The 15,316-nt window shown below is 46.5% G+C and overlaps 5 non-coding genes across 5 annotated transcripts; all 5 read left to right on the top strand.

Annotated features, from left to right (window-relative positions):
- The first annotated feature begins 175 nt into the window (after positions 1 to 175).
- Positions 176 to 248, top strand: TRNAR-UCU (transfer RNA arginine (anticodon UCU)). The gene has a single exon. It is a non-coding gene; the product is annotated as a tRNA-Arg (tRNA).
- A 632-nt stretch (positions 249 to 880) lies between these two features.
- On the top strand, positions 881 to 953 carry TRNAR-CCU (transfer RNA arginine (anticodon CCU)). Its single transcript has one exon. It is a non-coding gene; the product is annotated as a tRNA-Arg (tRNA).
- Positions 954 to 6,246: 5,293 nt separating this feature from the next.
- On the top strand, positions 6,247 to 6,319 carry TRNAR-UCU (transfer RNA arginine (anticodon UCU)). Its single transcript has one exon. It is a non-coding gene; the product is annotated as a tRNA-Arg (tRNA).
- Positions 6,320 to 10,100: 3,781 nt separating this feature from the next.
- On the top strand, positions 10,101 to 10,173 carry TRNAR-UCU (transfer RNA arginine (anticodon UCU)). The gene has a single exon. It is a non-coding gene; the product is annotated as a tRNA-Arg (tRNA).
- Positions 10,174 to 13,585: 3,412 nt separating this feature from the next.
- Positions 13,586 to 13,658, top strand: TRNAR-UCU (transfer RNA arginine (anticodon UCU)). The gene has a single exon. It is a non-coding gene; the product is annotated as a tRNA-Arg (tRNA).
- The last annotated feature ends 1,658 nt before the right edge of the window (positions 13,659 to 15,316 follow it).

A 15,316-nucleotide genomic window follows, 5' to 3' on the forward strand; every position in this document is an offset into this window, starting at 1 on the left:
TGCGGCCGAGGGTGGGTTATCCTTTTTCAATACCAATGATTTGTGCTACAGTTTTCTTGCTTGAAGCAAAGCATGTGGATTTCCCTTTCTTCTATATTCCTAGCGATGGTGCGTTCTACTATAACCTAAATTAAAAGCATTAATAAAAGGAACGCCAGTGCATCGCTCGCACATCGCCCTCGTGGCCTAACGGATAAGGCATCGGTCTTCTAAACCGGGGTTTGCGGGTTCGAGTCCCGCCGAGGGTGGGTTATCCTTTTTCAATACCAAGGGTTTCTGCAACAGTTATCTTGCTTGAAGCAGAGCATATGTGTTTCCTATTCCCCTATATTCCTTTCGATGGTGTGTTTTACTGTAACCTAGAGTAAACGCGCTAATGAAAGGAACGCCAGTGCATCATCCGCACATCGCCCTCATGGCCTAACGGATAAGGCATCAGTCTTCTAAACCGGGGATTGCGGGTTCGAGTCCCGCCGAGGGTGGGTTGTTTTTTTTCATTCACAGAAAAGGTTTCTCCCACAGTTTTCTTGCTTGAATCAAAGCATATGCATTTCCTTTTCCCCTATATTCCTTTCGATGGTGTCTTTTACTGTAACCTAGAGTAAACGCGATAATGAAAAGATCGCTAGTGCATCGCTCGCACATCGTCCTCGTGGCTTTTGAATAAGGCATTGGTCTTCTAAACCGGGGATTGCGGGTCCTATTCCTGCCGGGGGTGGGCGATCCTTTTTCATTAACAAAAAGGGTTTGTGCTACAGTTTTCTTGCTTGAAGCAAAGCATATGCGTTTCCTTTTCCCCAATATTCCTTTCGATGTTGTGTTCTATGCAACCTAGAGTAAAAGCGCTAATGGAAGGAACGCCAGTTCACCGCCTGCTATCGCCCTCGTGGCCTAACGGATAAGGCATCGGTCTCCTAAACCGGGGACCGTGGGTTCGAGTCCCGCCGAGGGTGGGATATTCTTTTTCATTAACAAAGCATTTCTGCTACAGTTTTCTTGCTTGTAAGAAAGCATTTTAGTTCCTTTTCCCCTATATTCCTATCGATGGTGTGTTTTACTGTAACCTAGAGTAAAAGCGCTAATAAAAGAAACGTCAGTGCATCGGTCGCACATCGCTCTTGTGGCCTAGCGAATAAGGCATCGGTCTTCTAAACCGGGCATTGCGGGTTCGAGTCCCGCCGAGGGTGGGTTATCCGTTTTCATTACCAAGTGTTTCTGCTACAGTTTTTTTGCTTAAAGCAACCCATATGCGCTTCTTTCCCCCTATATTCCTTTCGATGATGAGTTCTACTGCAACCTAGAGTAAAAGTGCTATTGAAAGGAACGCCAGTGCATCGCTCGCACATCGCCCTCGTGGCCTAACGGATAAGGCATCGGTCTTCTATACCGGGATTGCGGATTCGAGTCCGGCCGAGGGTGGGTTATCCTTTTTCATTACCAAGGGTTTCTGCTACAGTTTTCTTGCTTAAAGCAAACCATATGCGTTTCCTTTTCCCCTATATTCCTTTCGATGGTGGGTTCTACAGTAACCTAGAGTAAAGGTGCTAACGAAAGGAACGCCAGTACATCGCTCGCACATCGCCCTCGTGGCCAAACAGATAAGGCATCGGTATTCTAAACAGGGGATAGCGGGTTCGAGTCCCGCGGAGGGTGGGTTATCCTTTTTATTAACAAAGGGTTTCTCCCAAAGTTTTCTTGCTTGAACCAAAGCATATGCATTTCCTTTTCCCCTATATTCCTTTCGATGATGGGTTCTACTGTAACCTAGCGTAAACGCGCTAATGAAAAGAACGCTGGTGCATCACTCGCACATCGCCCTCATGGCCTAACGAATAAGGCATCGGTCTTCTAAACGGGGGATTGCGGGTTCGAGTCCCGCCGAGGGTGGGTTATCCTTTTTCATTACCAAAGGTTTCGCTACAGTTTTCTTGCTTGAACCAAAGCATATGCGTTTCATTTTCCCCTATATTCTTTTCGAAGTTGTGTTCTACTGTAATCTAGAGTAAACGCGCTAATGAAAGGAACGCCAGTGCATCACTCGCACATCGCCTTCGTGGCCTAACATAAGGCATCAGTCTTCTAAACCGGGAATTGCGGGTTAGAGTCCCACCGAGGGTGGGTTAACCTTTTTTACTAACAAAGGGTTTCTCCCACAGTTTTCTTGCTTGAACCAAAGCATATGTATTTTCTTTTCCTCTATATTCCTTTCGATTGTGTGTTTTACTGTAACCTAGAGTAAAAGCGCTAATGAAAGGAACGCCAGTGCATCGCCCGCACATCGCCCTCGTGGCCTAACGGCTAAGGCATCAAACTTCTAAATGGGGGATTGCGGGTTCGAGTCCCGCCGAGGGTGGGTTATTCTTTTTCATTACCAATGGTTTGTGCTACAGTTTTCTTGCTTGAACCAAAGCATGTGGATTTCCCTTTCTCCTATATTCCTTTCGATGGTGCGTTCTACTGTAACCTAAATTAAAAGCGCTAATGAAAGGAACGCCAGTGCATCACTCGCACATAGCCCTCGTGGCCTAACGGATAAGGCATCGGTCGCTAAACCGGGGATTTCGAGTTCGAGTCCCGCCGAGGGTGGATTATCCTTTTTCATTAAGAAAGGGTTTCTGCTACAGTTTTCTTGCTTGAAGCAAAGCATATGCGATTCCTTTTCTCCTATATTCCTTTCGATGGTGTGTTTTACTGTAACCTAGAGTAAACGCGCTAATGAAAAGAACGGTCGTGCATCGCTCGCACATCGCCCTTCGTGGCCTAACGAATAAGGCATCGGTCTTCTAAACCGGGGATGGCGGGTTCGAGTCCTGCCGGGGGTGGGTGATCCTTTTTAATTAACAAAAGCGGTTTCTGCTACACTTTTTTGCTTGAAGCAAAGCATATGCGTTTCCTTTTCCCCTATATTTCTTTGGATAATGTGTTCTATTGCAACCTAGAGTAAAAGCGCTAATGAAAGGAACGCCAGTGCACCGCCCGCTATCGCCCACGTGGCCTAACGGATAAGGCATCGGTCTTCTAAACGGAGCATTGCGGGTTAGAGTCCCGCCGAGGGTGGGTTAATCTTTTTTACTAACAAAGGGTTTCTCCCACAGTTTTCTTGCTTGAACCAAAGCATATGCATTTTCTTTTCCCCAATATTAATTTGCAACCTAGAGTAAAAGCGCTAATGAAAGGAACGCCAATGCATCACTCGCACATCGCTCTCGTGGCCTATCGGATAAGGCATCTGTCTTCTAAACCAGGATTGCGGATTCGAGTCCGGCATAGGGTGGGTTATCCTTTTTTATTACCAAGAATTTCTGCTACAGTTTTCTTGCTTAAAGCAAACCATATGCGTTTCAATTTCCCCTATATTCCTTCCGATGGTGGGTTCTACAGTAACCTAGAGTAAACGTGCTAACGAAAGGAACGCCAGTGCATTGCTCGCACATCGCCCTCGTGGCCTAACGGATAAGGCATCAGTCTCCTAAACCAGGGATATCGGGATCGAGTGCGGCCGAGGGTGGGTTATCCTTTTTCATTACCAATGGTTTGTGCTACAGTTTTCTTGCTTGAAGCAAAGCATGTGCATTTCCCTTTCTCCTATATTATTATCGATGGTGTGTTCTACTGTAACCTAAAGTAAAAGCGCTAATGAAAGGAACGCCAGTGCATCAATCGGACATTTGCTCTCTTGGCCTACCGGATAAGGCATCTGTCTTCTAAACCGGGATTGCGGATTCGAGTCCGGCATAGGGAGGGTTATACTTTTTTATTACCAAGAATTTCTGCTACAGTTTTCTTGCTTAAAGCAAACCATATGCGTTTCCTTTTCCCCTATATTCCTTCCGATGGTGGGTTCTACAGTAACCTAGAGTAAACGTGCTAATGAAAAGAACGCTAGTGCATTGCACGCACATCGCCCTCGTGGCCTAACGAATAAGGCATCGGTCTTCTAAACGGGGGATTGCGGGTTCGAGTCCCGCCGAGGGTGGGTTATCCTTTTTCATTAACAAAGGGCCTTGCTACAGTTTTCTTGCTTGAACCAAAGCATATGCATTTCCCTTTCTCCCATATTTCTTTCGATGGTGTGTTCTATTGTAACCTAAAGTAAAAGCGCTAATGAAAGGAACGCCAGTGCATCGCTCGCACATCGCCCTCGTGGCCTAACGGATAAGGCATCGGTCTCCTAAACCGGGGATTGCGTGTGCGAGTGCCGCCGAGGGTGGGTTATCCTTTTTCATTACCAAGGGTTTGTGCTACAGTTTTCTTGCTTGAAGCAAAGCATATGCGTTTCCTTTTCCCCTATATTCCTTTCGATGTTGTGTTCTACTGTAACCTAGAGTAAACGCGCTAATGAAAGGAACGCCAGTGCATCACTCGCACATCGCCCTCGTGGCCTAACATAAGGCATCAGTCTTCTAAACCGGAAATAGCGGGTTAGAGTCCCGCCGAGGGTGGGTTATCCTTTTTTACTAACAAACGGTTTCTCCCACAGTTTTCTTGCTTGAACCAAAGCATATGCATTTTCTTTTACCCGATATTCCTTTCGATTGTGTGTTTTACTGTAACCTAGAGTAAAAGCGCTAATGAAAGGAACGCCAGTGCATCGCTCGCACATCGCCCTCGTGGCCTAACGGATAAGGCATCGGTCTCCTAAACCGGGGATGGCGGGGTCGAGTCCCGCCGAGGGTGGGATATTCTTTTTCATTAACAAAGGGTTTCTGCCACAGTTTTCTTGCTTACAGCAAAGCAAATGTGTTTTCTTTTCCCCTATGTTCCTTTCGATGGTCTGTTCTACTGACACCTAGAGTAAAAGCGCTAACGAAAGGAACGCCAGTGCGTCGCCCGCACATAGTCCTCGTGGCCTTACGGATAAGGCATCGGTCTCCTAAACCGGGGACTGCGGGTTCGAGTCCCGCCGAGGGTAGGTTATTTTTTTTTCATTCACCGAAAAGGTTTCTGCTACAGTTTTCTTGCTTGATGCAAAGCTTATGCGCTTTATTTCCCCTATATTCCTTTCGATGTTGTTTTCTACTGTAACCTAGAGTAAACGCGCTAATGAAAGGAACCCCATGGCATCACTCGCACATCGGCTTCGTGGCCTAACGGATAAGGCATCGGTATTCTAAACACGGGATTTCGGGTTCGAGTCCCGCGGAGGGTGGGTTGTCCTTTTTATTAACAAAGGGTTTCTCCCAAAGTTTTCTTGCTTGAACCAAAGCATATGCATTTCCTTTTCCCCTATGTTCCTTTCGATGGTCTGTTCTACTGACACCTAGAGTAAAAGCGCTAACGAAAGGAACGCCAGTGCATCGCCCGCACATAGTCCTCGTGGCCTTACGGATAAGGCATCGGTCTTCTAAACCGGGATTGCGGATTCGAGTCCGGCATAGGGTGGGTTATCCTTTTTTATTACCAAGAATTTCTGCTACAGTTTTCTGGCTTAAAGCAAACCATGTGCGTTTCCTTTTCCCCTATATTCCTTCCGATGGTGGGTTCTACAGTAACCTAGAGTAAACGTGCTAATGAAAAGAACGCTAATGCATCGCTCGCACATCGCCCTCATGGCCTAACGAATAAGGCATCGGTCTTCTAAACGGGGGATTGCGGGTTCGAGTGCCGCCGAGGGTGTGTTATCCTTTTTCATTACCAATGGTTTGTGCTACAGTTTTCTTGCTTGAAGCAAAGCATGTGGATTTCCCTTTCTCCTATATTCCTTTCGATGGTGCGTTCTACTGTAACCTAAATTAAAAGCGCCAATGAAAGGAACGCCAGTGCATCGCTCGCACATCGCCTTCGTGGCCTAACGGTTAAGGCATCGGTCTTCTAAACCGAGGTTTGCGGGTTCGAGTCCAGCATAGGGTGGGTTATACTTTTTCAATACCAAGAGTTTCTGCCACAGTTTTCTTGCTTGAAGCAGAGCATATGTGTTTCCTTTTCCCCTATATTCCTTTCGATGGTGTGTTCGACTGCAACCTAGCGTAAAAGCGCTAATGAAAGGAACGCCAGTGCATCGCCCGCACATCGCCCTCGTGGCCTAACGGATAAGGCATCGGTCTCCTAAACCGGGGATTTCGAGTTCGAGTCCCGCCGAGGGTAGGTTCTTTTTTTCATTCACAGAAAAGGTTTCTGCTAAAGTTTTCTTGCTTGAAGCAAAGCATATGCGCTTCTTTTCCCCTATATTCCTTTCGATGTTGTGTTCTACTGTAACCTAGAGTAAACGTGCTAATGAAAAGAACGCTAGTGCATCGCTCGCACATCGCCTTCGTGGCCTAACGGATAAGGCATCGGTCTTCTAAACCGGGGATTGCAGGTTCGAGTCCCGCCGAGGGTGGGCTATCCTTTTTTACTAACAAAGGGTTTCTCCCACAGTTTTCTTGCTTGAACCAAAGCATATGCATTTCCTTTTCCGCTATATTCCTTTCGATGGTGTGTTTTACTGTAACCTAGAGTAAAAGCGCTAATGAAAGGAACGCCAGTGCATCGGTCGCACATCACTCTTGTGGCCTAACGAATAAGGCATCGGTCTTCTAAACGGGGGATTGCGGGTTCGAGACCCGCCGAGGGTGGGTTATAATTTTTCATTACGAAAGGTTTCTGCTACAGTTTTCTTGCTGGAAGCAAAGCATATGCGTTTCCTTTTCTCCTATATTCCTTTCGATGGTGTGTTTTACTGTAACCTAGAGTAAACGCGCTATTGAAAGGAACGCCAGTGCATCGCCCGCACATCGCCCTCGTGGCCTAACGGATAAGGCATCGGTCTCCTAAACCGGGGATTTCGAGTTCGAGTCCCGCCGAGGGTAGGTTCTTTTTTTCATTCACAGAAAAGGTTTCTGCTAAAGTTTTCTTGCTTGAAGCAAAGCATATGCGCTTCTTTTCCCCTATATTCCTTTCGATGTTGTGTTCTATTGCAACCTAGAGTAAAATCGCTAATGAAAGGAACGCCAATGCATCACTCGCACATCGCTCTTGTGGCCTATCGGATAAGGCATCTGTCTTCTTAACCGGGATTGCGGATTCGAGTCCGGCATAGTGTGGGTTATCCTTTTTCATTACCAAGAATTTCTGCTACAGTTTTCTTGCTTAAAGCAAACCATATGCGTTTCCTTTTCCCCTATATTCCTTCCGATGGTGGGTTCTACAGTAACCTAGAGTAAACGTGCTAACGAAAGGAACGCCAGTGCATCAATCGCACATTTGCTCTCTTGGCCTACCGGATAAGGCATCGGTCTTCTTAACCGGGGATGGCGGGTTTGAGTCCCGCCAAGTGTGGGTTATCCTTTTTCATTACCAAAGAGTTCTGCTACAGTTTTCTTGCTTAAAACAAAGATTATGCGTTTCCTTTTCCCTTATATTCCTTTCGATGTTCCACTCGACCATAGTCGAGTGGAACAAACTAACTAATGCAATTGTTTTAGCACCCTCATTGGCATTGTTTTCCTCGAAAGTAGAAAGTGCACTAACCAGTTGAATTGTTGAATCGTATTACATACCACTGTACATGCTTGTATAATTGCAGTCTTCTATTTTTTATTGTATGATATTGCCAGTTGAAGTGTGTATTTGCCGTATAGACATTGTATAACCTGTATATATTATATGTCATTGTACTTGCCATTTGTTCATGACTAACTTCATGTACCACCCTGCTAAAATCACCAAAGGTGATTGCAGTATCTGTAAATAAATATAAATAAAATAAATAGATGGTGTGTTCTACTGCAACCTAGAGTAAAAGCGCTAATGAAAGGAACGCCAGTGCACCTCCTGCTATCGCCCACGTGGCCTAACGGATAAGGCATCGGTCTCCTAAACCGATGACTGCGGGTTCGAGTCTCGCCGAGGTTGGAATATCCTTTTTCATTACCCAAGGGTTTTAGCTGCAGTTTTCTTGCTTGAACCAAAGCCTGTGCATTTCACTTTCTCCTATATTCCTTTCGATGGTGTGTTCTATTGTAACCTAAAGTAAAAGCGCTAATGAAAGGAACGCCAGTGCATCGCTCGCTCATTGCCCTCGTGGCCTAACGGATAAGGCATCGGTCTTCTAAACCAGGGATATCGGGATCGAGTGCGGCCGAGGGTGGGTTATCCTTTTTCATTACCAATGGTTTGTGCTACAGTTTTCTTGCTTGAAGCAAAGCATGTGGATTTCCCTTTCTCCTATATTCGTTTCGATGGTGCGTTCTACTATAACCTAAACTAAAAGCACTAATAAAAGGAACGCCAGTGCATCGCTCGCACATCGCCCTCGTGGCCTAACGGATAAGGCATCGGTCTTCTAAAGCGGCATTGCAGATTTGAGTCCGGCATAGGGTGGGTTATCCTTTTTCATTACCAAGGATTTCTGCTACAGTTTTCTTGCTTAAAGCAAACCATATGCGTTTCCTTTTCCCCTATATTCCTTTCGATGGGGGGTTCTACAGTAACCTAGAGTAAACGTGCTAACGAAAGAAACGCCAGTGCATCGCTCGCACATCGCCCTCGTGGCCTAACGGATAAGGCATCAGTCTCCTAAACCGGGATAGCGGATTCGAGTCCGGCATAGGGTGGGTTATCCTTTTTCATTACCAAGGATTTCTGCTACAGTTTTCTTGCTTAAAGCAAACCATATGCGTGTGCTTTTCCCCAATCTTCCTTTCGATGGTGGGTTCTACAGTAACCTAGAGTAAACGTGCTAACGAAAGGAACGCCAGTGCATCGCTCGCACATCGCCCTCGTGGCCTAACGGATAAGGCATCAGTCTCCTAAACCGGGCATGGCGGGGTCGAGTCTCGCCGAGGGTGGGTTATCCTTTTTCATTAACAAAGGGTTTCTGCTACAGTTTTCTTGTTTGAAGCAAAGCATATGCGCTCCTTTTCTCTTATATTCCTTTCGATGGTTTGTTTTACTGTAACCTAGAGTAAACGCGCTAATGAAAAGAACATTATTGCATCGCTTGCACATCGCCCTCGTGGCCTAACAAATAAGGCATCGGTCTTCTAAACGTGGGATTGCGGGTTCGAGTCCCGCCGAGGGTGGGTTATCCTTTTTAATTAACAAAGGATTTCTGCTACAGTTTTCTTGCTTGAACCAAAGCACGTGCATTTCCCTTTCTCCTATATTAATTTTGATGGTGTGTTCTACTGTAACCTAAAGTAAAAGCGCTAATAAAAGGAACGCCAGTGCATCGCTCGCACATCGCCCTCGTGGGCTAACGGATAAGGCATCGGTCTTCTAAACCGGGCATTGCGGGTGCGAGTGCCGCCGAGGGTGGGTTATCCTTTTTCATTACCAAGGGTTTGTGCTACAGTTTTCTTGCTTGAAGCAAAGCGTATGCGTTTCCTTTTCCCCAATATTCCTTTCGATGTTGTGTTCTACTGCAACCTAGAGTAAAAGCGCTAATGAAAGGAACGCCAGTTCACCGCCCGCTATCGCCCTCGTGGCCTAACAAATAAGGCATCGGTCTTCTAAATGTGGGATTGCGGGTTCGAGTCCCGCCGAGGGTGGGTTATCTTTTTTCATTAACAAAGAGTTTCTGCTACAGTTTTCTTGCTTGAACCAAAGCACGTGCATTTCCCTTTCTCCTATATTAATTTCGATGGTGTGTTCTACTGTAACCTAAAGTAAAAGCGCTAATAAAAGGAACGCCAGTGCATCGGTCGCTCATCGCTCGTGTGGCCTAGCGAATAAGGCATCGGTCTTCTAAACCGGGCATTGCGAATTCGAGTCCCTCCGAGGGTGGGTTATCCTTTTTCATTAACAAAGGGTTTCTGCTACAGTTTTCTTGCTTGAACCAAAGCACGTGCATTTCCCTTTCTCCTATATTAATTTCGATGGTGTGTTCTACTGTAACCTAAAGTAAAAGCGCTAATAAAAGGAACGCCAGTGCATCGCTCGCACATCGCCCTCGTGGGCTAACGGATAAGGCATCGGTCTTCTAAACCGGGCATTGCGGGTTTGAGTCCCGCCGAGGGTGGGTTATCCTTTTTCATTACCAAGGGTTTCTGCTACAGTTTTTTTGCTTAAAGCAAAGCATATGCGCTTCTTTCCCCCTATATTCCTTTCGATGATGAGTTCTACTGCAACCTAGAGTAAAAGCGCTAATGAAAGGAACGCCAGTGCATCGCTCGCACATCGCCCTCGTGGCCTAACGGATAAGGCATCGGTCTTCTAAACTGGGCATTGCGGGTTCGAGTCCCGCCGAGGGTGGGTTATCCTTCTTCATTACCAAGGGTTTCTGCTACAGTTTTTTTGCTTAAAGCAAAGCATATGCGCTTCTTTCCCCCTATATTCCTTTCGATGGTGCGTTCTACTATAACCTAAATTAAAAGCACTAATAAAAGGAACGCCAGTGCATCGCTCGCACATCGCCCTCGTGCCCTAACGGATAAGGCATCGGTCTTCTAAACCGGGATTGCGGATTCGAGTCCGGCATAGGGTGGGTTATCCTTTTTCATTACCAAGGATTTCTGCTACAGTTTTCTTGCTTAAAGCAAACCATATGCGTTTCCTTTTCCCCTATATTCCTTTCGATGGTGGGTTCTACAGTAACCTAGAGTAAACGGGCTAACGAAAGGAACGCCAGTGCATCGCTCGCACATCGCCCTCGTGGCCTAACGGATAAGGCATCAGTCTCCTAAACCGGGGATGGCGGGGTCGAGTCCCGCCGAGGGTGGGTTATCCTTTTTCATTAACAAAGGGTTTCTGCTACAGTTTTCTTGCTTGAACCAAAGCATGTGCGTTTCCTTTTCCCCAATATTCCTTTCGATGTTGTGTTCTACTGCAACCTAGAGTAAAAGCGCTATTGAAAGGAACGCCAGTGCACCGCCCGCTATCGCCCACGTGGCCTAACGGATAAGGCATCGGTCTCCTAAACCGGTGACTGCGGGTTCTAGTCCTGCCGGGGGTGGGTGATCCTTTTTCATTAACAAAAGGGGTTTCTGCTACACTTTTCTTGCTTGAAGCAAAGAATATGCGCTTCCATTTCCTCTATATTTCTTTGTATGATGTGTTCTATTGCAACCTAGAGTAAAAGCGCTAATGAAAGGAACGCCAGTGCATCACTCGCACATCGCTCTCGTGGCCTAACGGATAAGGCATCGGTCTCCTATACCGGGGATTGCGGGTTCGAGTCCCGCCAAGGGTGGGTTAATCTTTTTCATTAACAAAGGGTCTCTGCTACAGTTTTCTTGTTTGAAGCAAAGCATATGCGCTCCTTTTCTCTTATATTCCTTTCGATGGTTTGTTTTACTGTAACCTAGAGTAAACGCGCTAATGAAAAGAACATTATTGCATCGCTTGCACATCGCCCTCGTGGCCTAACAAATAAGGCATCGGTCTTCTAAACGTGGGATTGCGGGTTCGAGTCCCGCCGAGGGTGGGTTATCCTTTTTAATTAACAAAGGATTTCTGCTACAGTTTTCTTGCTTGAACCAAAGCACGTGCATTTCCCTTTCTCCTATATTAATTTTGATGGTGTGTTCTACTGTAACCTAAAGTAAAAGCGCTAATAAAAGGAACGCCAGTGCATCGCTCGCACATCGCCCTCGTGGGCTAACGGATAAGGCATCGGTCTTCTAAACCGGGCATTGCGGGTGCGAGTGCCGCCGAGGGTGGGTTATCCTTTTTCATTACCAAGGGTTTGTGCTACAGTTTTCTTGCTTGAAGCAAAGCGTATGCGTTTCCTTTTCCCCAATATTCCTTTCGATGTTGTGTTCTACTGCAACCTAGAGTAAAAGCGCTAATGAAAGGAACGCCAGTTCACCGCCCGCTATCGCCCTCGTGGCCTAACAAATAAGGCATCGGTCTTCTAAATGTGGGATTGCGGGTTCGAGTCCCGCCGAGGGTGGGTTATCCTTTTTCATTAACAAAGGGTTTCTGCTACAGTTTTCTTGCTTGAACCAAAGCACGTGCATTTCCCTTTCTCCTATATTAATTTCGATGGTGTGTTCTACTGTAACCTAAAGTAAAAGCGCTAATAAAAGGAACGCCAGTGCATCGCTCGCACATCGCCCTCGTGGGCTAACGGATAAGGCATCGGTCTTCTAAACCGGGCATTGCGGGTTTGAGTCCCACCGAGGGTGGGTTATCCTTTTTCATTACCAAGGGTTTCTGCTACAGTTTTTTTGCTTAAAGCAAAGCATATGCGCTTCTTTCCCCCTATATTCCTTTCGATGATGAGTTCTACTGCAACCTAGAGTAAAAGCGCTAATGAAAGGAACGCCAGTGCATCGCTCGCACATCGCCCTCGTGGCCTAACGGATAAGGCATCGGTCTTCTAAACTGCGCATTGCGGGTTCGAGTCCCGCCGAGGGTGGGTTATCCTTCTTCATTACCAAGGGTTTCTGCTACAGTTTTTTTGCTTAAAGCAAAGCATATGCGCTTCTTTCCCCCTATATTCCTTTCGATGATGAGTTCTACTGCAACCTAGAGTAAAAGCGCTAATGAAAGGAACGCCAGTGCATCGCTCGCACATCGCCCTCGTGGCCTAACGGATAAGGCATCGGTCTTCTATACCGGGATTGCGGATTAGAGTCCGGCCGAGGGTGGGTTATCCTTTTTCATTACCAAGGGTTTCTGCTACAGTTTTCTTGCTTAAAGCAAAGCAAATGCGTTTTCTTTTCCCCTATATTCCTTTCGTAGTGTGTTCTACTGCAACCTAGAGTAAAATCGCTAATGAAAGGAACGCCAGTGCATCGCCCGCACATCGCCCTCGTGGCCTAACGGAGAAGGCATCGGTCTCCTAAACCGAGAATTGCGGGTTGGAGTCCCGCCAAGGGTGGATTATTCTTTTTCATTAACAAAGGGTTTGTGCTACAGTTTTCCTGCGTGAAGCAAAGAATATGCGTTTCCTTTTCCCCTATATTCCTTTCGATGGTGTGTTCTACTGTAACCTAGAGTAAACGCGCTTATGAAAAGAACGCTAGTGCATCGCTCGCACATTGCCCTCATTCCGCAGGGCGCGGGTTCTAATCCCACCTGCGGCGGCTGCGTTTCCGAGGGAGGCGGAAATGTTGTAGGCCCGTGTGCTCAGATTTGGGTGCACGTTAAAGAACCCCGGGTGGTCTAAATTTCCGCAGCCCTCCACTACGGCGTCTCTCATAATCAAATAGTGGTTTTGGGACGTTAAACCCCACATATCAATCAACCACATCGCCTTCGTGGCCTAACGGATAAGGCATCGTCTTCTAAACCGTGGATTGCGGGTGCGAGTGCCGCCGAGGGTGGGTTATCCTTTTTCATTACCAAGGGTTTGTGCTACAGTTTTCTTGCTTGAAGGAAAGCATATTGGTTCCTTTTCCCCTATATTCCTTTCGATGGTGTGTTTTACTGTAACCTAGAGTAAAAGCGCTAATGAAAGCAACGCCAGTGCATCGGTCGCACATCGCTCTTGTGGCCTAACAAATAAGGCATCGATCTTCTAAACCGGGCATTGCGGGTTACGTGTCCTGCCGAGGGTGGGTCATCCTTTTTCATTAACAAAGCATTTGTGCTACAGTTTTCTTGCTTGAAGGAAAGCATATTAGTTCCTTTTCCCCTATATTCCTTTCGATGGTGCGTTCTACTGTAACCTAAATTAAAAGCGCTAATGAAAGGAACGCCAGTGCATCGCTCGCACATCGCCTTCGTGGCCTAACGGTTAAGGCATCGGTCTTCTAAACCGAGGTTTGCGGGTTCGAGTCCCGGTGAAGGTGGGTTATCCTTTTTCAATACGAAGAGTTTCTGCCACAGTTTTCTTGCTTGAATCAGAGCATATGTGTTTCCTTTTCCCCTATATTCCTTTCGATGGTGTGTTCGACTGCAACCTAGAGTAAAGGCGCTAATGAAAGGAACGCCAGTGCATCGCCCGCACATCGCCCTTGTGGCCTTACGGATAAGGCATCGGTCTCCTAAACCGGGGATTTCGAGTTCGAGTCCCACCGAGGGTAGGTTCTTTTTTTCATTCACAGAAAAGGTTTCTGCTAAAGTTTTCTTGCTTGAAGCAAAGCATATGCGCTTCTTTTCCCCTATATTCCTTTCGATGTTGTGTTCTATTGCAGCCTAGAGTAAAAGCGCTAATGAAAGGAACGCCAGTGCATCACTCGCACATCGCTCTCGTGGCCTCTCGGATAAGGCATCAGTCTTCTAAACCGGGCATTGCGGGTTCGAGTCCCGCCGAGGGTGGGTTATCCTTTTTCATTACCAAGGGTTTCTGCTACAGTTTTTTTGCTTAAAGCAAAGCATATGCGCTTCTTTCCCCCTATATTCCTTTCGATGATGAGTTCTACTGCAACCTAGAGTAAAAGCGCTAATGAAAGGAACGCCAGTGCATCGCTCGCACATCGCCCTCGTGGCCTAACGGATAACGCATCGGTCTTCTAAACTGGGCATTGCGGGTTCGAGTCCCACCAACGGTGAGTTATTCTTTTTCATTAACAAAGGGTTCGTGCTACACTTTTTTTGCTTGAAGCAAAGAATATGCGTTTCCATTTCCCCGATATTTCTTTGTATGATGTGTTCTATTGCAACCTAGAGTAAAAGCGCTAATGAAAGGAACGCCAGTGCATCACTCGCACATCGCTCTCGTGGCCTAACAGATAAGGCATCGGTTTCCTAAACCGGGGATTGCGGGTTCGAGTCCCGCCAAGGATGGGTTATTCTTTTTCATTAACAAAGGGTCTCTGCTACAGTTTTCTTGTTTGAAGCAAAGCATATGCGCCGAGGGTGGGTTATTCTTTTTTACTAACAAAGGGTTTCTCCCACAGTTTTCTTGCTTGAACCAAAGCATATGCATTTCCTTTTCCCCTATATTCCTTTCGATGGTGTGTTTTACTGTAACCTAGAGTAAAAGCGCTAATGAAAGGAACGCCAGTGCATCGGTCGCACACCGCTCTTGTGGCCTAACGAATAAGGCATCGGTCTTCTAAACGGGGGATTGCGGGTTCGAGACCCGCCGAGGGTGGGTTATCCTTTTTCATTACCAAAGGTTTCTGCTACAGTTTTCTTGCTTGAAGCAAAGCAAATGCGTTTCCTTTTCTCCTATATTTCTTTCGATGGCGTGTTTTACTGTAACCTAGAGTAAACGCGCTAATGAAAAGAACATTATTGCATCGCTTGCACATCGCCCTCGTGGCCTAACAAATAAGGCATCGGTCTTCTAAACGTGGGATTGCGGGTTCGAGTCCCGCCGAGGGTGGGTTATCCTTTTTAATTAACAAAGGATTTCTGCTACAGTTTTCTTGCTTGAACCAAAGCACGTGCATTTCCCTTTCTCCTATATTAATTTTGATGGTGTGTTCTACTGTAACCTAAAGTAAAAGCGCTAATAAAAGGAACGCCAGTGCATCGCTCGCACATCGCCCTCGTGGGCTAA

Source organism: Rhipicephalus microplus, chromosome 2 (assembly GCF_043290135.1).
Source record: "Rhipicephalus microplus isolate Deutch F79 chromosome 2, USDA_Rmic, whole genome shotgun sequence".
Classification (NCBI taxonomy): Eukaryota; Metazoa; Arthropoda; class Arachnida; order Ixodida; family Ixodidae; genus Rhipicephalus; species Rhipicephalus microplus.